Source organism: Ambystoma mexicanum, chromosome 3p (genome assembly GCF_040938575.1).
Source record: "Ambystoma mexicanum isolate Mex_15411 chromosome 3p, UKY_AmexF1_1, whole genome shotgun sequence".
NCBI lineage: Eukaryota > Metazoa > Chordata > Amphibia > Caudata > Ambystomatidae > Ambystoma > Ambystoma mexicanum.
Window position 1 is genome coordinate 1,122,937,639 of NC_090925.1, and position 25,257 is coordinate 1,122,962,895.

A 25,257-nucleotide genomic window follows, 5' to 3' on the forward strand; every position below is an offset into this window, starting at 1 on the left:
CCTCAGGTGCTGGCCCACTGCCAGTCACCCGACCCGAGTCATGGCATAAATGGAGGCATGCTTTAGCTTAGCACAGCGTCGGAGGTCATCCCAATGCTTTTTGCACTCCTTAGCTGTGCGCACCTCATGTCCGAATGCACCGGCACCTTCCGCAACATGCTTCCAGTAGTCCCAACGCTGGGCAGGCGTAGTGTGACAATTTGGGCCCACTAGCATATCACAGTCGTGTTCCGACACATAGCCCCCAAGGAAGTCCAGTTCCTGCTTGCCGAAAGGCTTCTTTCTCGGCATGCCGGAGGCCGGAGCCATGTCTGGGGTCCCAGCCTCTTGTGCAGGAGCAACCTTCCTCCTCTTGGACAGTGGTCCGGACCCTGACTGGCAAATGCCGCCCTGATCAGTAGGCGCAGTGGCGCTGGTGGACTGGACCAAGGGAGTGCAGGTGGAACTAGGACGGAAGCCCTGACTTGTGTCAGTGGCTGCTAGGTGCTCTTGAATGGACCCAGCGCAGCAACAGCCGCTGTGCCAAGGTCATTGACCGAGACTGTCCTGGCTGGCAGACTCACAGCCGGGGTGGTGTTGGCTGCATCTGCCCATGCAGTTGCCAACACCAGGCTGCTCGGGTCAGCAGATGACAACACTGCCCCAGGGACATGTGCCTCGGTCAGAGCAGCCCTGCATACACTTAGCTTGTGCCTCCTGAACACCTGAAATTCTGCATGGGAATCGTCAGGTGCCAACGAATCATGCGCTGGCCGACCCTGAGCCTGGGTGGTGGTCGCCACAGTTGCACCTGCAGCTACCACTACCATTGGGTCCGTGGCAGTTGATGAAACTGACTGCCGGCTCACATGGGCGCCAGTGTCAGATGCAAGTGCTGTATCTCTCGGAGCCACGGGGGGTGGCGGCATGACTGCACCAACACGTGGCAGAACATCCTGCCGAAGTGGCGCACCCCTGCCTTGTCCGCCTCTGCAGCCACCCTGGGCATCCTGGGCTCCCCCTACTCCCTGGTCACCACGGCCATGTCCCTGACCACGCCCACCATGTGGCAGACGCCCAGCTGAGGTGCCCCTCACCTTTCGTGGCCTCCCAAATATGGCACAGATGTAATAGTGCCAATGGAAGGTGTACCCAACAATTGTCCTGGGCAATTGGGGTGAAGGGGGTGGGGTACTAGATGTAAACAGCACCCCTGTGCTCCTGCAAAGCTGTATGTGACCCTGGTGAGAAAATGACGGGTCACACAACGCTCAGGCACCCCAAAACTGCAGTAAAACCGTGCACGCAACACCGGTATCCCACGTGTGTGGAATTAACCTCCTGCAGTACACGGTGGCACCCCGGGACACAAAAAATGAATCAGCGTGGGACGCACAGGCTACTATGACCTCGAAAATGGGTAAGTGATACACAAGGGGATCCACAGTGGGAAGAATAGCGTGTGAGACTCACCGTCTGACTAGCGTGGGAATGAAAAACACACGTAGGCAAGACCCCCGCCAAAAGAAGAGATATGTCCTCGATCCGCTGTAAAGTGATGGCACGTGAAACAACAAGAAGTAGCAACACACACATCGGTCTCTACGAAAAGCACGTACAGTGAACTGCTGGGCCCCGCTCACCTTTAACCCGTGCCGAGGGAAACGCCTGCGTGCGTTACGTCACTTACACGCTTAGGCTTTTTCCTTGAATTACACACATTAACACGCGGACGTGCTGTTTTTGCATGTGCGGATTCACTATGCACACTACTGAGGGAAACGCCCGTGTGCATCTTGTCACTTACGCACTTACACACTAAGGCCCTTTCCTCAATTACACGCTGACGTGCTATTTTTTCATGTGACAAACCACTCTGCTTTAAGATGGCCACGTGACAACACACAGAAGACCACGCTCGTGCCCAGAAGGCCATTTTTCTGCCCCCCCCAGAGCCCCGAGCCGCCTCCCACGAGCCATCTGGTGCTGCCTCCCTGCTGGCCACATGCCCTGCTATTTGGTGCCTGCATGTCAGCCATCTGCAGGGGTCCAGTTGCTGCGACCACCCCTGCTGGAAGAGAAGACTCCCGACTGCAGTTCCATCGCTCCACAGCCCAGCACCAGGACCCAGTTGCCCACCCACACCTGCCTCGGGGGTTGCCATGTCGGGCCAAAATCCATCTGGGACCAGTGGCGACCCCCCGGCAGAGAGGCAGAGGGCTGCCAGCTTCACTGCAGGAGAAGTTGGCATCCTGGTGGAGCAAGTCCTGGTGCATTATGATGCCCTTTTCGGACAAGCATGCACCGACAAGGAGGGATGGAAGAGGATCTGGATGGACATCATGGTTGCCATCAACGTGGAGGGGGTGGCAACCCGCGACCTACAACACGTCCATAAGCGCTGGGAGTACTTCAGGTCCAGTACCCTCAGGAAGGCCCGGCACCTCTTGGATGCAGCGGATGCAGTGGGATGCCGGGTCTGCCTTACCACCGACCAGATGAGAGTCCTGGAACACATTCGCCCAGCGCTTCACCTCCAGGTCCTCGAGAGGCAGACCCGTCTGGAGTCAAGCGATAAGTGTCCATGCATACTCATTGGACGCAGTGCATGTTGAGGTGTGCCAGGAGTGTGCAGCTTGGACATATGTCTGAAATGGCCCATGTATGGATGTGCCTGTGCAGGGACATGACCATGCTGCATGTGAGTCCAGTCATGTGTGATGCACATACATGGTGTATGTGTTCCAAAGCATGATGCACAACTGCATGTGGAGATGCACACATGTTAGTATTTCTTTGTATGTACTATGCCAAGGTTGGGGTGTGACACATGGATGCTGGTTCACCTTCATGTACGTGCACTGTGTACATGTGCGTGTGTGTGTTTGACATGTGTGCGACTGTGATACCCCATGGATGCATGTGACACAGGCATGTAGGAACCTGATTGGCAGATGGGACATAGCTGCCGATGATTGCACTGTGACAGGTGGTGGAGATGTACAGATGCATGTCTGTCTGGTGGCGTGTGTGCATGTGTTCGGCACTCCCCATGTTGCTTGGGACGTCATGCCAACCTTCGGATGTTCATGCTGTTGTGTGTGTATGGATGCTGCTCCCTGCTCCACGATTACTGTTAATTTGTGCATGTGTATGGGTTCAAATGATATGAGTGTTGGGGAGTGTGATGCCATCTGTGAAGTTTGACACTGCCACTCATGTGCAACTGTCATGTGTGCATCAGACCATTGTACAGTGCCCTGATGCCTGTGTTCTGTCTCTCCCTGTCTGCAGTGTCGACTGATGAAGAGGGCGGAGACGTGCTGTGGAGCACAGCGGCAGCGATCCCACCGCCAGCCGGAGACGCAAGGCCCAGCTCCCCTCCCAGGTAGTTATATCTTCCGGGAGTGAGGAGTCTGGTGTCGTGTCCATGGCCACAGCTGCCGAGGGAAGGTCCAAAAGACGGAGTTTGGAGGTGGACTCCTTGGCAGCAGTAGGGGAAGCTGAGCCCCCACAGAGGCCTATGGAGGAAGATGGCACAGAGTTATCCAGGTTGGTGGGGGGTTTGGTTGAGGAGGAGGCCATGGAAGCCCCATGCAGAGGGCCTGGAAGGGGGGATTCCACTGGTGCTACATGTGCGACATCCAGCACTAGCAGGGATGCCTCCGTCCAGACCCGTTTTCAGGGAGGGGATGCACAAACAACAACTGGCCTTCCTCTCACTGCCGACATTGCAATCCGTAATCGGATTGAGCCTGTCCTAGCTGAGGTGGCGTTGTGCCAACGTGGTATTCAGGATGACGTGCAGTGCTCTCGTCTGGACAATGCATGTCATTTTGAATACCTCTTTGGCCGCGTGGACCTTCTAGGACAGGTCATCGGCACTGGGTTCATCCGTGTGCCGGATCTTCTTGTGACTCCCTCCTCAACTGAACCCCCATATGCACCAGTCGACCTCTGTGCCATCTTCCCACCCAAGTATCACCTGGGCCCCCTGTGGAGCTGTCCCTGAGCCAGCGGCCAGGCTGGTAGAGGACGCATCCCTGCCACAGTCGGGAGTCAGAGGTCCAGCAGGGGTGGCCACCCCACCAACTGGACCCCAGCAAAAGGAGGACGTGCAGGCATCAACAGGCAGGGCACGTGCACAGCAGCAGCAGGCTCAGAGTGGGAGCGATCATGGCTCGGGGCCATCAACATCCCAGGGGCAGGCATCGGCCGGCGGGCAGGAGGACCCAGGATTGGGAGTGTCTTCCATGTGTCAGCGGTTGGGCCAGCGAATAGATGCGGAGCGGTTGCGGGCGGAGAGGGCACAACTCACAATGGTCAGAGCGGAGAACTCCATGCACCGGGCGTTGAGGCGGGCTGAGTGCCTCGAGGCAACTCGCAGGGAGTTGGAGAAGGCCATGGCTGCATCCCTGTGAGACCTCGAGGCCAGGGAAGAGGCCCGCCTCCGCAATATCGAAATGGAGTTCGATAATGCCCTGGCCCGGGACATGAATGAGTGAGCCATCGGACTAGCCCGTCGCCTTTTTATATAGTTATTTAGGTTTAGGTTTCATTTGGTTTTTATTATGATTTGGAGTCCACAGACTTTGCTCCACCTTTTGTATATAGTTGTATTTTATTCAGGGTTTTTGGTAGGTTTCATTTGGTTTTGGGATAAAGTACCCTTCAGACTTTCGTTTTCAATTTTCCGGACATGTACATACTTTCTTTTTTTGATATTCACATGGAGTAATGTTTTTTTATGCTTTTCATCTTCGGATTTCTTTCTATGTACTTTGGGGATGGACCACTTTTATTTTTTCATGTTTTGGATTTTTATTTTTCCTTGGATTACACTTTCTTTTTCATATGACAATCATTATTTCTTCATTTGCATGTGTGGTTTTCATTTTGTAATTTGTTTTTATTTTTAATACATTTCATTATTCTTCATTATTGGTGTGGTCTACTATGATTTCTTTTGTGCATGTCTCCATGAGCATTGGCTCATTCATGTGTAGCCACTGTGTGGCTCTGTAGGACATTTGTTGATGGGCATGCTGGGTATTTTCATACTCTCATGGCATGGGTAATTTACTAGGGAGTGGGTGCAGTGGATTGTTAGGTGTTTGCACTGGGTGTGGGGGGGTGGGATTTGGGCTGGCATTAGGGCCATGGGTCTGTATAGTTATGATGTGGTGTTTGGGGGACATGAGTGTTGGGCCTGCTGGCAGGTTGCCGTCAATGGGGGTGGGGGGACATGAGTGGGTGCCTGCTGGCAGGTTGTCGTCGATGGGGGTGGGGTGAAGGGACATAAGTCGGGGCCTGCTGGCAGGTTGCTGTCAATGGGGGTGGTGGGACATGAGTGGGTGCCTGCTGGCAGGTTGCCATCAATGGGGGATGCGGTGGGGGGACATGAGTGGTTGCCTGATGGCAGGTTACCGTCAATGGGGGTGGGGTGGGGGGACATGAGTTGGGGCCTGCTGGCAGGTTGCCGTCAATGGGGGTGGGGTGAAGGGACATGAGTCGGGGCCTGCTGGCAGGTTGCCGTCAATGGGGGTGGGGTGAAGGGACATGAGTCGGGGCCTGCTGGCAGGTTGCCATCAATGGGGGTGGCGTGAAGGGACATGAGTCGGAGCCTGCTGGCAGGTTGCCGTCAATGGGGGTGGTGTGGGGGGACATGAGTGGGTACCTGATGGCAGGTTGCCGTCAATGGGGGTAGGGTGGAGGGACATGAGTCGGGCCCTGCTGGCAGGTGCCCGTCACTAGTGGGAGGGACTTGTGTTGGGGCTCAGAAGTGCATGGTGCCATGTGGGCTGCCTGTGGGGCATGGGGAGGGGTGATGGGCTGGCTGCAGGGCATGGTCAGGGGTGTGCGGGGTGGCCTGTGGTGTGGGCTGCCTGTGGGCCATGGGGAGGGCACACCCGGGAGGGCACACACTGCCAAATTGTGTGTAATTCTCACTCGTGTACCTCGGAATACACTTACCCTGCTTGCGCAAACGTAATTGCATGTTATTCTCAATCGCTATTTGTCTGGCATGAGCGGGGTATGCGTATTCCGAGGGGTGTGCGGGTAGTTTTACATGCGATAAGCCGGGCGTGTGCGGGGTACGTGTATTCCGAGGGGTGAGCATGGAGTTTTGCACATGATTCCGCTGGCGCGAATGGGGTATGCGTATTCCGAGGGGTGCGCGGGGAATTTTACACGCGATTGGCCTGGCGCGAGCGGGGTACGCGTATTCCGAGGGGTGCGTGGGTAGTTTTACACACGATTGGCCTGGCGCGAGCAGGGTACGCGTATTCTGAGGGGTGCGCGTGGAGTTTTGCACACGATTGGCCTGGCGCGAGTGGGGAACGCATTTTTCCGTGGGGTGCGCGGGGAGTTTTGCACATGATTCCGCTGGTGCGACAGGGTTACGCATATTGCGAGGGGTGCGCATGGAGTTTTACACACGATTGGGTTCTCGTGTGTGGGCTGTGTGGCGTATTTACTGTAGGGGATTTGTGCGGATGTTTTTGGTGCACAGGGTGGAGTTGGGGGTGTAACTGCTGCTGCTGCAGGGTCGTTGAGCCACGTTGCGCCACAGCTGGTTATGGATGTAAGTATCCATGAATACGCTGTGCGTCAAAATAGGTTTTGGCGCATGCAGCTGGCGCAAGCTGGCGCACGCTCCCTTTGTGCGCCAGCCGCGTGCGCCACTTCTGCCCTTGATTCCATGAATTACCCCCAAAATCCATACAGACCTATACATCAAACCCACTGCAGTCAACAGTATCCTGCATGCACAAAGCAACCATCTGCACCACATAATCAATAATATTCCGTATGGAGAAATACTCAGAGTCAAAAGGAATTGTAGCACAACCGAAATATTCCAAAAACATGTGAAAAATACCAAGGAGAAGTTCAGTCAAAGAGATTATCGGCACAAAATATTGGCTAAAGCAGTAGAGAAAGCCACAAAAATTCCAAGAAGCTATCTGCTAACTGATAAACTGAAAGCAATAAATACAATATCCAAAGTGAACTTCATCACGACATACAGCAGTGATGCATATATAACAACAGGAATATTATAAACAGATTGGAATATTCTAAAAACCGATGAAAGTATCAAGAAACATTTGAATGAGAACCCAACAATCATCTTTTGGAAAGCACTGACAATTAAGCAACAGATCAGCCCAAGGTTCCTCAAACTGGAGGCACCAAAAGACATTTTCAACCTACAAACATCTATTGGAATGCATAGGTGTGGAAATTGTAAACTATGCCCAGAGATACTAAATAGTATGAGTAGGCTGGATTTACCTAATGCAAAAAGTACAAAATTACGCAATTCATACATTGTAACAGCCAATTTGTGATCTATGGTATTAAATGCGTCTGCAAACAATTGTACATACGAGGCACGATCAGGGTCCTTAAAGTACAATAAATTGAACATATAAGAGCAATTAAAAATAAAGACCTCAGGTATCCCTTAGCAATACATTTTTGCTCGGAACACAAAAACACTGAAATAGACCAAATAAAGTTCTTTGGACTAGAAAAAGTAAGAGCTCCAGCAAGAGGTGGAAACAGGGAGTTAGTTCTCAGAAGAAAATAAGCTAAATGGATTTGCATAATGGACACTTGCTTCACAGGTCTGAACTCAGACCATGAAATGTCATTTAGTTTGAAAGAATTAAGACAAGATATTGTGTGATATATGTATAGGTTATGTACAGAATTATAATGAGAAAGAAACAATGTAATGACAACCCATTGAACCATAAGCGGTAAAAAATGATATTCAAAATGTTAACTTATGACAAACTTGAAAGTCCCAATACTGCTATACAGTATAATAAAGAGAAATATACAATGTGATGATGACCCACTAAACCATAAGAGGCCAAAATGATATTCAAAATGTCAATTTATGGCAAATTTGAAAGTCCCAATACTACAATAACACGCCAAGTGATGCTCATCTATTGAAATATCAGAGGTAAAAAACGGTAGTATAAATGAAAGCTTTAATAGTTCACTCAAGAAAATGTATTTCAAGCGACAAAGAAAAAATGTAGCATAGGAATATTTGGGCTGCAATTCCAAATAACTATTAAACAATTAAACAATTTATAAAAATATGATGAAAGGAAAAGATTAAGAAAAAAAGTAAAAAGAAAAACTATTTTGTTACATCTCCAAAAAATCTTCTTCATAGAAGCTTTGCAAGTTGATCAAAAACTCATCCACATTAATCCTTGGAATAAAAATACAAAGTAAATAATAAGAATCAGCGCTTAAAGAAACAATTTGTTTCCGCTCACATACAGAAAAGCGGCATCCATAAGGGCAGCGGCACATCGGACGCAATGTTGTCATCGCGTACAACTATGCAATGACTTCATTCCGCTCGTAAATATAAAGCGGACCAGAAAAGAGCAACAACACATCATGGAAAGGCGATATGAGGGACAATCAGATCTCTAAGAGAACAAAGGTAAGAAGAAGGCTCTTGCCTCTTTTCACCGATCCTTATTTCTATCACTAAGCAAGTTAGAAAATCATTGGATATATGTCAAGCCTCACATGTAAGATCTGGGGAAAATGGCTTAATCCTTACAATATGGGCTCAGCCTCCCAAAACAACTAGTGGGTAAGAAGAATGTCTCCTTGCCCACATTGTCCCACAAAATAGCTGCAGCATCCATTTTCTTACCAATGCCTCAAAACTATAGCAAAAAAACGTTATGTTTGCAAAAAGTGGATTTTTTGTATATTTTTTCACTCTATATGGGCTAACATTAGAAAATGTAGAATTGATTTGGATTACTAGTTCACCCCAATAATATTAAAGTATACATTGATTATTTCAAAGGTGAATAAATAGCTGCAAGAAAATAAATTACAACTACAAGATTGCAAGCTATTAGAAAAACAGAAAACTATCTCCACTTTGCAAGAGCTAATCCCAATAATGAACAGGGTGAGTAACAAATATGAGTAATAAAATCATTATAAAGCCATGAAAATAGCTGGCGGACAGGAAAGGATACCAATTGAGAAAATAAAGTATCTTATTATGATGCAGCGGTCACAATGTAGGTGTCCACTGTGTCGACAACTATAAACTTCAACAACTGTAAAGATTCACCAAGGAAAAATCCTAAATTAACCAAAATCTGTGGGAACCAACATCAACCACACCTAGTGTGCCAGTGTAAAGTCTTTTTAAAAGTCTTTTAAAAACAGTCTAATGGTAATAGAAATTTTCATTCAATCACATCAGAATCACAGGCTGTTCAGTCAACAGCACCCATACAGAATTCACTGAAAAGTACTCTCTGCAGAACCCAAGGAGGAGGTGGGGCTAGTGAAACTCTAAGCCCTCAAACTTAAACAGGTGTATGGTCTTATTCAACAGAAGACCAAGTAAGCTTGCCCTACCATATATGCAAAAAAGTTATCTTAGGAAGGAAGCTGGGAACCAATGTGTGCCTTCCTTTTTTGTATGCCTGCCTGAGACCACATCACCTACATGCTTATCGAAAGGTGACAGGTCACTTACAACGCCTCAACTACAGGTACTGGACACATACACAAGAGAGAATTTCAGTTTCACATATTTTAACAAGCCATGTTGGAACACCAGCTTTGGCTTTTGCAGATCCCAGGGCACACATACACCACATTGCCTTCTCATTGAACCAGCCCACCATTCCTGATGCTTTTGAGCATCTTAAAAACATCACTAAATACACAATAAGCTTTATCCCTTTAACAGCAACCTTGGTGGAATGTTGGCACCAAGGGCGTTGCTAGGGGGTTGTAGCCGTGTATTTCAGGGGCTACAACCAAAAGGCTAGCTAGCCCTGAGTCCCGACAGTCCCAACATTATCTTAGCCCCGGATCTTTTCCAGACCTAGCAACACCCCTGGTTGACAGCAGATTTGCTGTCCCAGTCATTTGCTGTAAAATGTTGCTTCTGACATTTTATCATTGGGCCCATTGATACCTGCTGGGAAATTCAGAGTCAGCCCTACCTCACATGAACTTCAGTACTACACCTCTACAGCCATGTCTGGGAGCACTGTGAGTCTATGAAAGTCCACCTGGCAATAGACATGCGGGTTAATGATCAAGATATGGAGCATGGCCACCACCAGATATACAGGTAAAGGATTTCTATATTGACATCTGGAAGTTGGCATTCATCTTGCATAGTAAAATATCGTGCTGTCTCCCTACTTCGTGTCTCCCTTCTTCTCCCCTTCCCTGTTTGGGTTTATCTCCCCTTCCCTGTTTGGGTTTATGAAGCAGACAAAGCTTACCTGTAGCCTAGTACAAACTGCTAATTCCTAAATAAATAAATATGATGGGGCTCATTTTGGTGCCCAGCGTGTATCGACAGCAGGGGCTCGTTACGTGCAGACTTACACGCACCTAAGAATGTTGCATGTTGATTGTCCTTATTCTTTGTAAGTCCACCTGTGTATTGTCTTCGGTGGCTCACAAACTGGTCAGAATGTCACTCAAACAACCCATTGTAAGAAGCTCACTGCTTCCCATCAAATCTGATTTCTTATCTATTGTATGTTCTTTTGTGATCAAAAGAGCCTTGTGCCTTTCTGCATATAAATAAATAAACAGATATAAAAAAAAAACATGCAGGCGGTTTCCCGCCACTGGATTTTGGTCATTAGCATGTCGGAATGCAAAATGTGAAAGGTAAAAGTTGGTGCACTAGCATGTACGCTGCTTTGTTCGCTCCCCTTTTTCACTCAGCCCTGCAAATAGAGTAAACGGTGCCTGCCATTTCCGCATTGGCAGGCACTGTTTCCGATGCATCCCTATGGAGTCTGCCAGCTTTTTGCTGGCACAAAAGGCCGGCACACTCCATAGGGATCTCGAGCATTTGCGCCAGCATGAAAATGCATGCCAGTGCAAATGCTGGAGGACTTGTAAGGCGGAGAGGTAGGGAGGAGGCGGAAACCCATGGATTTTGAGCAATGGTGTGAATGGAAGACGTAAATAAAACATGCACAAGGCTTTTACGCATTACTTTCAATCTAGGGCAAGCTCAAAAGGAGCTCCAATGAGTATTCCAATTTGCATCCTATCTTATCAGTGCTGTATACTACTCCACACTCTTATCTGTAGTTTAAATCAAGAGGCCTGGTTCCTCTGAAATACATTTATCATTTTCTGTTGACATGATTAGAAATCGCATGGGATTAATCTTTCTAAAGAAAAGTATTTGAAAGATAATCATTTGTGGCTATGCGATTATCATTTCCTGGGTCAGGTTTCATGACTCATGCTCTGAGTTGGATGCCTCTAGACTACCCTGTGTTAAATCCACTGTTTTTTTGGGATGCATAACAACAAATTATAGTTGATCAAGCAATCAGACAGTAGGACGTGTTGGCCACCCCATGACTCATTTTAGGTAAGCATAGGAAAAATGATGCTATCTCATCCGAAGACTTAAACACATGTAAAGTTCAATATTTGAAGGGAAAGGCACAACAGAATCATGAGAAACATAGATCTGACAGGATACAGATATCAAACATTGATAACTTGAAAGTCAAGAAAGGGTGAAACTCATAACACTGTATTAACTATGAGAAATAGGTACAATATTAATGGGGATTGTAATGTGATGTAATTGTCATTTGCATAGAGCCTTTCACCTTAGGTATGGCCCCAACGCGCTGTAGGTTGAACACCCTTAGGGGACAGAAGTTCAGGTATGGGAAATTCGACAGAGGATTATAGAATGCGGGTGTGCATTTTAGCCAACACGAAGATAGGTAGGGGTGGCCACATCCCTGCTAGTCACCCATGTCTAGCAGGCATGTGAATGGGTGCAGAGAAGTAGCCTGGACAAGTCTGAGAGCAGGAGAATCATTTTGTGTGCAATTAGACCTCATTTTTATTGTGGGGGAAAGCTGCATTCTAATGGCAGAGGTGTGGTGCAATGTCTCTTAGAGTAGCGCATGTAGTAGCTGGGTGCAGAGAGGCAGTCTAGAGAGTAAGCGAGAGCAGGAGAATCATTATGTGTGTGATTGGAAGAGTAGATCAAATAATTATAGATTAACAAAAGTCAATAAAATATACTTGGGCCGCCTAGCAAGCTTTTTCCAATTTATGTCTATTCACAAAAGTGCTTCTCAAAAACATATGCACCCGTGGGCAAGTTCACATGAATGTAACACTACACATTTGTAAAGTGGGAGTAGACCAGAAAAGAGGGGTGTTCCTGGGAGCGTGTCTTAGAGTTGTTGGTATGTCAGGGATTTGTGTAAATGGTGAATAGGTACACCTTCACAAATGGAGCGTGCTTTACACGTATCGGCAAACGTTAAATACTGTCATAGAAACTTTTGTAAACACCCTTAACTTTAATTAGTGGTGTTATGTATTTTAAAAGAAATGACATTGCCCATGTGAATAATGTAAATAAAACAACAATTTAAGGATTGAAAAGTACCAAGCAAGCTCAGCACTTAGTTTGAAATGTCGTGGTTTGGAGCTGTTGCTCAGCTCATTTTCCCCAAAATCCTATGCACAAGGAAATTATGCATGTGATTCATCTGGGATCCTGTTTCCCAGGATATATTGTTTTCATATTTTCTTCTTTGTGTTCATAAATAAATAATATTTTGAAAGAAAATGTTGGAGTGCCATATTTGGGGCAGAGTCATTGGTAATCATTTTAGCAGCATTTCATATCTGGAAGGAGGCATTAGCACTATTTGCGCAAGCACTTTGATCCTTGTGTAAAGGAGGCGCCAAGTACCCCCACCTCAACCGTTTCGCCCATCTTACCTATATGTTGGGAATCAGAGTGTGAAAACCATGCAGTATCTTTAAGAATACCGATACCTAAGAGAATCCTGGAGGCAAGATTCCCATTGAGAAAACCATATCTGCATACAAGGTAATATGATAGTCATTTAAACGCGATTCCTGAAAATGTAGAGCAAATAAACTGCGTGAATGAATGGTGACGTCAAACAGAGCAGAATGGACATATATGGAAGATGCAGATATTAGAGAATGAAGATATTCTATAAGGTATCGAGAAAGCACCAAGGATAAGTGACATCTCAGGAACGAGGTGAAGTAGCTTAAGCCACAGAACTGATGAAGACATCAAGCTATTTTAAACGTGTACAGATGCAAAAGAAACGCAAGCAGACCAAGTGATCATGAGGCTAGCTTTATAGTGAATAGATTGCGGCAAGCGCCAATATATACATATATGTAGATGATCAAGTAAAGGACAAATGTTTCCACTACGTATTATAGCAGTGCTGGACTTCAGCAAGAAAGCCTAATTTTTACTGTGTCGCAGTTAAAAAGCAGCTTGAATTACAAAATGAATCTTAGAAGGCGAAGTTGGATGAGCCAAAGAAGCCAAGGTCTTGTTAGACTGGAGCAAACTGACATTGGATACAAATCGTGTGAAAGAACAGAACTCCTGTTCAGAAGGCATGAACAAAACAAGAAAGACGCCAGAGGTCTATTAAAACATAGTATTTTAAAAACCCTAGAAGCTTGATTCCATGGTCTCCAGTCATGTGGAAGGATGAAGTATGACAACCGAGATTGTCACACCTATGCATTAGGTCAGAGCGTGCTTTCACTCCCCTGAATTGGTATGCAGTAATAAAATAGCGGCAAAAATGTTGCCTGGGCAAATAATCGCGGCAAAAATGCTGTGGTTTGACCTGGTAAAGGTGTACCCCGTTATGCCATTTAAGGGGTGCTGGCGTTGCGGGGGTGTCCACCGCTCCTCTTAAATGGTATAATGGGTCTGGGGGTTGCATCGTATACATGGATTGCGGCGGCAAAACCCACAGCCTTTTTGCTGCGATCTTTTTTGTAAACTGCAATTTTTGCTGCAATTTTAACACATTGAACCCCTGAATTCTCCACAGCACAGTACAAACTCAAGGCCGATCTTCAAAGCCTAATTGACAGCAGACCACTGAGCTGATGATAGATGAGTATGCTTATTGGTGGGAAGCAATGGTTAAGACGAGCTCACCAGCACCTGGATGGCCAGCCTGCGTGCTGCTGGACGTAGGTGGAAAAGTACTGACGGAGGTTAGCGTGCCAACCAATTGTAGGGGACCGCGTAATTTAGAGTCCAAATATCTGTGTAACCAGTGGGACGTTGTTCGTTTAGTGACGTTCATAGTGGTCATTTTAAGGGAAGGGCTTAATTGCCCCCACCTGATGTTAAGTAACCAATTACTTTCACTCATTGTCCTAAACTAGTATGGAACATATATCTAAGTGTTCTCCCTTATCCAATCACCTTCCCAAGTAAGTTTTTGTAGTTTTCCACATAGGATGACGTTAGTAACACGTAGGTTAACATCACTGATGATGAGTTTTGAGTATATAATCTCAGTTTTTACTTAAATATATATTGAGTAAGAGGATGGAGCGAGTTCATTGATATTCGTTGTACTCTCTCGTTTAGATAAATGATATTAAAACAGTTATGCTTTTACCGACGACCTGAGTCGTTTTGATTATTGATGTATGAATACAATCTGCATCCCCATCCATCTCCAGGGTAATTGCTACTCATCATAAAGGGCTGGGTTATCCAGTTCACTTGAGTTGCACTTGATACTCGCCTTTGGAGTAATTGTTATTGCCATTATTTTCTATGCCAGGAAAGTAGGCTTTACCACTTTTTGCACCTGCACTTTAACCTCTAATTTGTACTTGATGCTGGATTTTAATAGTACTGATGATTTGTATTTAAGGGAATGTGATATAAACGTGTACTTTGATTATATTTTTAATTGCTATTTAAATATTTTTTAACACCTTATTAAGCAGATTTAATTAATTGATTGGTTGATTGTAATATGTTATTGTATGTCAAGTGTGATTTATCTAAGGCTAAAGGTTTATTGATTAACCAAAGGCACAATAAAAAGAAAAATCATAAATAAAGAATAAAAACATTAGAGTGTAAGCCTTCTGAAAACCGTGCAAGCAATCCTTAGTTCAGTCTTTACTGCATGGCTCAATGCACATATTGTCATGGCTTTAATACTGCGTAGATGATTATTAATATCACATTGTATATGGGGAGGGGTCATTATCATGGGATAATGACCTGACTCCAAGTTATGGACCGAAGCAAAGCCGAGAGCCATAAGTTGGGAGAGGGTCATTGGGCCTCATTACGAGTTTGGCAGTCAGGGCAAAAAGTGGTGGTCATTTTGTTAACCTCCATTTTTCCTGCACCATTGCCTCCGGCGGACAGTAATGCCACCGATTTTTGGAGGTAAAGTGGAGGAGTTACCATTAACTCAAAAAATCGGTGGTATTACCATCCAGTTATTCCGCCGTGTTAATATATTAAAAAATCCCAAATGGAGTCCCATGGTCTCCATAAGATGGAGATTTACCTTGCTAACCTGCCACTGATAATCCGCCGGTATTACCACAGGTGGCAGTAACGGTAATGCCATTTGGGAGTATCTCGGTGCTATTACTGTTGAGATATCAGCAAATTCGTAATGAGCCCATCCCAAACGATATTGACCCTTACCGAGGTCTGTAAGGCTTTTAGCACATTACAAATCTTTCAGGTTTAACAAGAGCATGCATTAGGTGTCATGTAAAAGTAAAGTATTTCTGGATAAGAAAGTGAAAGCATTTTCCCATAATTTAGCTTTCTCTTTGTTGTGTTTAATTGGAAGATGCAGTAAAAAAAAAAACATCCTCCCAGAGAGAAAATGGCTCGTTGAAAAGAAACTTGCCTGGAAATTGCAGTATGTTCTTCCCTGTTGCATTTTGAATACGCAGAATGTTCAGAACGCATTCAATACCAGTAATTATTGACTGCACTGTGAACATTCTGGTGGGCTGAGAGGATGTCAAGAATGATTCCCTCGTGCTAAAAGAGATGATTACCCAATTTAAAGTTACGTATTTTATGCTGCAAGGCTGAATTAACCTTGCTGGGAACGAAACCTCTGATTGCAAGGGCCACCGAGAAAGTAGATGTGGATCATTCAGTTTGCTAAGCTACGTTTCCAGCTTTGCATGACCATATCTTCTCTGTATGGCGCACACATATATAACAATCCAGTCACACAACAGCACCACCATCGCCGGAAGTTCACATCCAGTTCAGAACCACCTCAGCAAGGCATTGTGGGTATGCAAATAATCCCAAATTTAAGCATTTTGCTCCACAAAATTGTCTTTGTCTTACAAGGCAGCGTTACTTCTTAGATAGCTCTATCAATTATAATTGGTAATTTCTAATGCGCTTAATACCCACAGGTTTCTAAGTGTGGACCTGGGGATCGAACCCGTGTTGCTCGGTTTCTTCTTGCTTCCAAGGCGAGCGCGTTACCTCTGAGCTATCCTCCCGGGGGCTCAACACATCGCAGACATTTTTCAAGGCTGTAAACTACATATATGGTTTCACCCTTATTAGGGATCAGAAGTGTAATCTAGTCTTGCAGCCTTGTGGTTGGAAGGTTGGGGCATGTTTAACAAACCCCACTGTCATACTACACTGATGCTGTCTGACTGATTCATATTCCATGACAAAAAGACCTTCTCTGAGCCTTCTATCATGAAGTAGACATGGTCATTTTCTAAAACAGTGGAATTTCCTGATATATGAATATTCCACAAAACATGTTAGACTAGTAACTAGAAAAGTATGAAATAACTTATAATTTGGCATTGAATTGAGTTTGCAAGTGGTGATTGCTGGTTCCCTTGCAACTGGGATGTATCCTTGAGCTACATCAATGAGTGACATGATTTAGTCCACTGGGTTCATGACATACAAAGAGATCATGTGTATGATGATCAATAAGAAATACAGAGAATGCTACTATGTTCATATTCCTAATCAGGTTGGCTGCAAATTGAGATATGGATTGCTTTTATTGGGCCAACAACAAATATTATACATTCCTCTGTAGTGGTGTGGGGATGTTGTGGGTACCTATGTGATGTAAAAGCTATGATGGCCCCCTGCACAAGTAACTTACTCAAAGGTGATCATTGGGCTCCTTTGTAAACGAGGGTGTAAACAAGTGCTGAAGAAAGTATTAATATCTGCCAATATAACTGATTAACTAAGTGTCAAGTTGGGAAGCACGAGAGGGCTGCGTACCTGGTTTCTTGGTCTTTGATCTTGCCGGGGTCGCCAGTCTGTATCCAGTTGAAAGATGAGCTTGTGGCACGAGAGACCAGCCTCTCCACCACCCAAAAACTGATACTGGGTGGAGGATGGGCCGATTCCCAATGTCACGGAAGGCACTCTCCTGATTAACGTGAAGAAGGGACTGTGCAAGCACAGGCAGGAGAGGCAACGGTCTTGTAACAGATCACGGGCCGAGATGGAGTCCGTAGGAATAAAGTCCAAAGTACGTGAACTGAAGCGGAGGTCTAAGATTCCGGCGTGGCAGGTATCTTCTTGGTCCACAGGAACGGATGAAGAAAGTAAGGCTGGACAGGAAAGGAAGGAACCAAGGTTGAGCAGGATATCAAACAGAAGGAGCCCGAACCTTGGTCAGTTTATGCTGGCAGACCCAGGGAGGTCCAGGTAAAAGTATGCCGGCAGAACCTGAGTTATTCTGGTAAATTACTGGCAGAGCCTGGGGATCCCAAATATGGAAAGCTGGCAGGCCCAGGGAGAACCCAGGTAAGGTAGCTGGCTGGCCCAGGGAGATCCCAGGTAAGATAAACTGGCAGCCCAGGGAGAATTGCAAGCCCAGGGAGCAACTCAGGTAAGGTATGCTGCAGGCCCAGGGAGGAACTCAGGTAAGGTATCAGGCAGGCCCAGGGAGGAACTCAGGTAAGGTATCAGGCAGGCCCAGGGAGGAACTCAGGTAAGGTATCAGGCAGGCCCAGGGAGGAACTCTGGTAAAGTAACAGGCAGCCCAGAGCGGGCTCAGGTGAGTAACAGGCGGCCCAGGTAGGAAGCTCGCAGAACGAAGCAAACCGTGTTGAGACGCGGCTTGCCTCGAACTGCGACCTCCTTTTATGGGTCGCCGGCGCCCGTGATGCTTGGAACGCAAGCCGCTTCACCTCCGGGCGCCGGCGTACCCAAAGCGAGTCCTGGAAGGCAAGCCCTTCCTAGGGCTCGAGCCCAGTCCACGGCGAAATGCGCGGAACCGAGACAGAGGTCTTCCGCGCATGCGCCGTAACCCTCCGGCCCCGACACCCAGCGCTCTCCCCCTGGCGAGCCCCCAAGCGCGGAAGCGCGGGTAGACTCGCCAGGAGGTGAAGGGACGCGTGGGCGCGGCGGACCCCGGTCTCCAATGTGGCGTGACACTAAGGAGCTAACCATTCAGCTGTAATATTAAAAAAAGTCATACCTCTGCATTAGTTTGGAGATCCTTTGAAGAGGGAGTAGTATGGTAGTCATTAACATAGAAAATGGTGTCTGTGCGAGCTATGGGACGCTCACAAATAATGTCAACATGTGTGACAGGCAGGATCATCGACAACGGACTTGTCCTAGTTTTCCTAACTTCACGGCGGTGCCATGTTGGAATGTAGTGCGTCCAACTGAGTTGATGCAGCCGTGGGAAAGTGCCCAAAGTATTCATTTGATATCCTAGTCACCGAAAATGGATTCTTGTCTATGAATAGATGTGCGTGCCATTAAAATGGTAATATGTGCTACTTGATGGAGACGACGTTATGACCTAGGTGGTGCCGAAAATGGCTTTTTCTGCCCGGGTGAGCTGAGTCTCCCGAAACCCTTAGAAATTGAATAATAAACTAATGCCAAAGGGAGGTCCTTAAGTCAATCATATAATACGATCTGAAATAAGGATTGCCCAAGATCATGTTTTATACGGTGTCCAGTCATTTGGTCGAGGAAAAACTGGTCGAATGACATTTGGTCGACGCAATTTGGTCGAAAACCAAATGGTCGAATTTTTTTTTATTATATATTTATTTTTCGGGTTTTCGTTTTTAAAAAAAAGGGTTTTTTTTAGAAAAAAAAGGGGGGTGGGGGAGACCCCCCCAAAAAAAAAAAAAAAAAAGAGTGAAAAAAAAAAAAAAAATTCGACCATTTGGTTTTCGACCAAATTGGTTCGACCATTTGTCTGGTCGACCAATTTTTTTCGACCAAATGTCTGGCAACCGTTTTATACCTATTTAATCCTGTAATACACCATGCATATGACTTGTGATGACTATTACGCTTATTTGTATAATTCATACCAGCTTTTTAGCACACTTTACATGTGTGATTTGCACGCAGTTATGTCCACCTCTTGATGAGATAAACTCTTCTACAAGATGGATGGCTATTCAGCCAGAAATCTATTAACCAACGCATTAAGCAAGTTGAAGAGAACGCCAATTTAATGGCGTGCAAGCACTATTTGGGGAATGTTCACTTTCATCCCCTTCACAAAAGTGGGTGTTGTCCAATTTGACCTACTGCCATTTGACTGCATCTTTTTGACCTAATTCAGTAGGTCAAATGGTACACTTTAATAAAAAATAGTTGTGGGGTGGGGCAAGAGAATTGGTTGAGGTGGGGGCTTTTGGGGTGGTGCACGGGATCTCCCCCACATTAGGGGGGGGGGGTTTGCGGGGGTCTCCCGCCCACAGTATGTAAAAAAAACTAGAGCAAATAAATTTGGTAAAATGGACAGAAGGTCAAGTTTTTTAGGTCAAAAAACCCACATCCCAAAAATGTGGTTAAAATTACATTTTGTTCCAGAAGCTGTGTTGAATAGTCTTATCAATACATTTAGAGAACACATTAAACACTGTATCCTTGAAAATAAGCAACATTCCTTCTTAGTATTTACAAGGAGAGACATTCTCCATACCGAGAATGTGTCCAGGAATTTGCTTTGTACCTGAAAGGACAATGTCGAAAAAAACAAGTGCCTTAGCCATATATACATTAGTACAATTGATTGTCCTTATTAGGACCAAGCATGTAGCTTGCATGATTAATATGTTTGGATTCTCTCATTGGCAAATGATGTTCTTAGGTGCTGCCTCTTTCCAAATGCTTTGTTCTTTCAATGCTATGGATATCCTTTTGCATCACTGTTGTTCCTGGACCATCAACACCAATCAGACTTCCTCCTGTGTAAAGAGTATACCATCCTCACTTTTCATGTTGTTCTGGTTAGTGGGGTGCTTTCTAGTGTCAAGCTGCAGCTCGGGGTTCTGCTTGATGGGTGTGGGAGTCTTGTTTAAACATGTAGCGGCCCTGTTTAACACAATAGACCCTAGTGGAAGATGGCCCCTTGGTGCAAGGATCGAGGCGGACTGCTAATGGGAATGGCGGACATGCTGCACCCACATTAAGCCATACCATGAATGGGGCTGCACTTTTTCTGCCTTACCCTATGGGGGAAGCTGGCTGTATCAGGGGTGGAGCTGCTCGGTCGGACACATCAAAGAGGTTATAGGGCCAACTCTCATACAGTGATGAGGAGCCATGACAGGCTGCATGCTCTGGCTCGGTTTTTCTCAAGGGTCTAACTAGTGGCGTTCCTGGGGTGCCAGTGGGGTCAGCTGGCTCTGTGTGATAGTTGTGGGTTTTGTGAACGCAGAGCCTGCCTGTAGTGTGTTTTTGGGGCTGCCACTGATGATTGATTGGTGAATCCCTTTCCTGATGGTGGACGAGCCCACACCTTGAAAAGTCTGGCATTCTTGGAATGCTGACCACAACCTGTCTTGCCTCACATGGGAGGAGGGTGCACAGGGACAAGCCCCTTACTGTGGCCTTCACCCCTTTTGTAGGGTGTGAGGCAGGTGGTGATGTCTATTCACTATCATTGCCGCCAAGGTGGTCACAGCCTCACACCACTTCCCAATTCTGGACAGCACTGCGTGAGACTTAATTTCATACTCCTCCTTTCACTCCTGTCCATCTTTTTCGTCCTTCTTCTTCTGCACGATTCTGCTCCTCTCTTTGCATTCTGTCAGACATTCTGTATGCCTTTTGCCTCTTGTCTCTCCCTTGGCCCTCGACCTAAAGCTCAATGGCCCTCATTACCAGTGAGCCGGTCTGAAATGAAGTTGCCGGTAACAACGTTACCGGCACCTTTTCTGGACCAGCTCACTCTGAGTCTGCCGATAGGGGCTGTGAACAACCGGCAGGCCTGACCTGTAGGACTCCATGGGAAGTGGAGTGTACTGTTCCGCCGTCACCCATAATATCTCGGTATTACTGGGATATTGGGCAGCAGAAATGGTAAACCGAGGTTCCTGATAGGCTGCCGGTACTACCGGTGGCCTACCAGTAAAGTAATGTCTCTGGAGAACTGAAGGTATAGTGCACTGCCACAAACAGGGTCCACATCTGGGCCGAACTCAACCATTAGCTAAATCATCCACCAAGCTTTCAGGCAGGAAGGGACTGCACCGCCTCAGGAAGGAATGCTCCTTTGCTTCTCTATGCACAGTGCACCGTTTCCTTCAAACTAGCCCAGCAGCACATGCTCAACTGCCTAAGTCATTTCTTCTCACAGACAATTGCTCATTGCTCGTTTCCTCGTGCCAGAGTCCCACCCAATGCCAACAGCCCATCAGAACCACAGACATCCTCAGCCTCCACAACTCTTAATGCCAAAGCCGGCCACTGACTCTGGAGCAAGGATCCCCACTTAAAGTAACTAATCATGCCTCACAGTCAGGGTCCAGGACTCCTCCCCTTCTACCAAAAATGGGCTCCATGCCTGCGTTATCCCTCAGTGACTGAGATCCGCCACTCCTTATACAGATCATGGACCTGACTTTTCCAAAGTGTGCACTTATGAGCATGCTTTTAACTAAGGATTTGAAAGCCTCAAGTCTGCATCCTGGCACCCACGAACAAACTCACCCCTCCCTGGAGCATATCAAGGGTGTCCAATCACTCTATCCCAGTGTGCTTCGCGGCACCCTTTTGCCGCCTGCTCATGGTCTGGCACTGTGTCTTCTTCCCCATTGTTGTGCTAATCCTGGTGCTAGAGGGACTATTGGGATCCCTCTTCTCCCGCTCCTTCAGTTTTGTCTGTTTTACCACTGCATGTCTGCCTCACTCCACTTACCTCCCTCCTTTCCAGGTAATTCCAGCTCGCGTTATCTCATGTGCACATACGCTAAAGATTCTCACCTTCTATTCTGGGTTTCACGCTATATCCCACATGCTCCCGGCCTGCCCCACAATCACCACACATTTGCTTTTGCCTGCTGCCTGCCTCGTTCCTTGCTAACTTTGGTCTCCCTTTGTCCGGTATCACCCCATCACTGTGCATAACAAAATGTCGAATTTCAAAAGCCCCATTTCACCGAATATATATGTGGGGGATGGGCTAAGTTAATAATAAATGTGGGGGATATAGGAGTGGGCTGTGAAATGGGGTAAAACCAACACAAATAAAATCTACATTTTGAGCTGCGCGTGCAGTAAGAAATATGCAGTGGCCACATAGATCCCATTTGTCCTAGGTTCAGCGACCATCAGGCTGGGTGGTGCTTCCTATGGCTGGCCCTCTGACTGTGAAGGTTATACTATGGCGGATAGTAACAGGATACCAGTGCAAACTGCCGGCAATTGTGGGTATGCTCAATGCTCCCTGATGCAAAAACAATGCTTGGATATTGGCCAGTATGATGAATTTAAATTGAACGGTGGCATAGGCAACTTTCCCTCATGTATAATTTCATAGTCCAGTACATATGATTAATTTCAATGCATTTGCACTTAACTTTCCTCCTTGGCTGATACTTTACGGCATTTTCAAGTGTGAAGACATACATTCCTCAGAGTTTAGTGTGCGATGTGTGACATTCTTTGGGGAGCTTCATTGAGTACAATGGTTGAATACGGAGACAGTAGTTTGAACTAAGTAAAATTGTTCACACAATTCTACTACCAATGTAACAAGGTTTAACCTTTATCATGTGCATAGTACATGCAATAGATATTGCTGAATTTGTACAAATCATAACCTAGATGCACTCTTTATCAAAGACATGTATCAAAAAATATGGACCAATAGATCAAAGATGACAGAGCACTACTGTTTTAGCAATTTAACAGCAAATGGTATTTATTTAATTTCGTATCCATACATAATAAAAAAAACACAGCTCAAAAAACTTCACCCTTCAATCATACTCATCTATTCTCCTTCGCACCAAATAAATTCACTGGTGTAAAATGTCACCATATCGCAATACCCTAATACAAATTTAAACTTTAACCCATACTATTTAACAGATGTGTCCCTCTGTATTAATTACAAGAGGACTAAACAGTCGACACATGTTTCGGTTGCTATTCACTTGCACCGTAGATCTCTTGCCCATTCAATTCTGCCAACCTTCATCAGGACAGAGGTCAACTACCAGCTGTGTGTTGCCTCAAAAATGGATGGGGTGAGCAACGTAATCTCTATTCCAATGGTGTTCAGGGCGAATAACGATACTCTGGGACAACTCCCTTATTACGCTCTGTCTGGGCATACATCAGATTGCAAATGACCTTAGTGCATCATACTTCTGAGGCCCAAATCACTAAGGTGTCATCTACTGGTTAGTCAGGTATCATCAGCATCAAGTTTCCTATCCATGTGCTGGAGTGGAAAAGCACTGGTGATCTTGTCTATAGGCGTCCCACCGCGTGTGGATCAATTAATTCCTTCTCAGCAAAATCATGATATATCATTTTCAAAGTGAAAGAATTCACTTTGAAGCTTCCCATTAAGCACGGTTTCTGCAGTAGATGCTGTCACCAGTAACACAGGCATATTAAAGAGACATGGTTCACGCAAACCTCCATTCACACCCTGCATCCCAACAGGCTACAGCATCCAACACAAGGAGCGACAAGGGAAGAACGGTGGATGGCTTGCTATTAACTACAACACTTCATGGACATGCACCCTCCAGGAGCTCCCCATACAAGCAGCCATGGAACTCCTTGCTTGCGACTTCCCATTCACACATGCTCAAAAGGCTACCATCCATCTGATCTACCAACCCACCCCAAACCAAAAATCTCTCTCTTGATGAAATCACAGACCTAATCACAATAGCATCCGTCAACAGCACAACCACAAAACTAACATCTCCCTCAGGGACATCAATATCCCCAGAACCCAAGCCACCATAAAACCAGAAAGACCCTTCTCAAATTGCCCAACACCATGGTTAACAAGGAACTCATCACAGAACCAACCCAGAACAGAGGCAACACATTCAACTTATTCACCACCTATCCAGACATTGTATGTCTTTCAACTCTATCTTTGGACTTTACAGACCATGCCCCCACACCCATTCTGCTCCACCACAAACACCTCTACCCCATTGAGGTAATCTCATACAGACCAAGATTACCTGTCACTCCTTTATAAATGTTTACATAGATGCTTTGAAAGAAAACTTAATCACCTTGGCCTCCATGCTCGACCCATTGCAGAATGTCAACGCCCAGTTCAGCACTCTGAACCACAACCTAACTGAGACCACCAAGATCCATGCACCATTGAAACTTTGACTCATCAAAAATAAGCCCTCCACACTTTGTCACACACACATAAACTCATTGTCAATAAGCGCACAAGCAAGTTCACGGATAAGTTCCGCTTTGCCGCTCGTGAAGACTACTCGTCTGCTTTTTTGCTACTGTGTTTCCTTGTGGACTCAAGGACTTCGTTATATCTAACCAGCACTGTGTGCTCAAGCGGATTGCTTTCACTGTGACACCATCATTTTGATTGACACTTTCAACCAAGGCCCGCCCAGGAAAAGGCGTGTCCTTGTTTCTACAAAGGAGGCTCTCAAGCGCACAGCGCGTGCGCACGAGCAAGTTCACGCATAAGTTCCACTTTGCCGCTTCGCCGAGATGCAGTGGCCGTGGCTTGTCCATTGTGAGTTTTGTAATCGGATAACTTGCTGTTTCAAATAACCTTTACTAGGCGGCTATTTTGATATATGGCTTTTGTGCCTTATTCTTTAAAAACAAATATGCCAGATAACGCCATAAAACTTGAAGACACATGTACGATTCCTAAGATATTTCAATCACAATTACCATATTTTATCCTGTCATCTAGGCTTCCTGATAGCCAGCCCGCTGTATCCCACAACGTGTTATTGCCCCAAAAAATGATGCCTCACTTGCATCTGTTGAATACGCAATCAGAGCTGACTGGTGTCAGTGAAGATATCACGTACAATTACGCGCCTCAAATGGTGCCTCGAATTCCGGCCCCTTTACTGGTGAGCCCACGGCCAGATCATCTCATTTCTGAC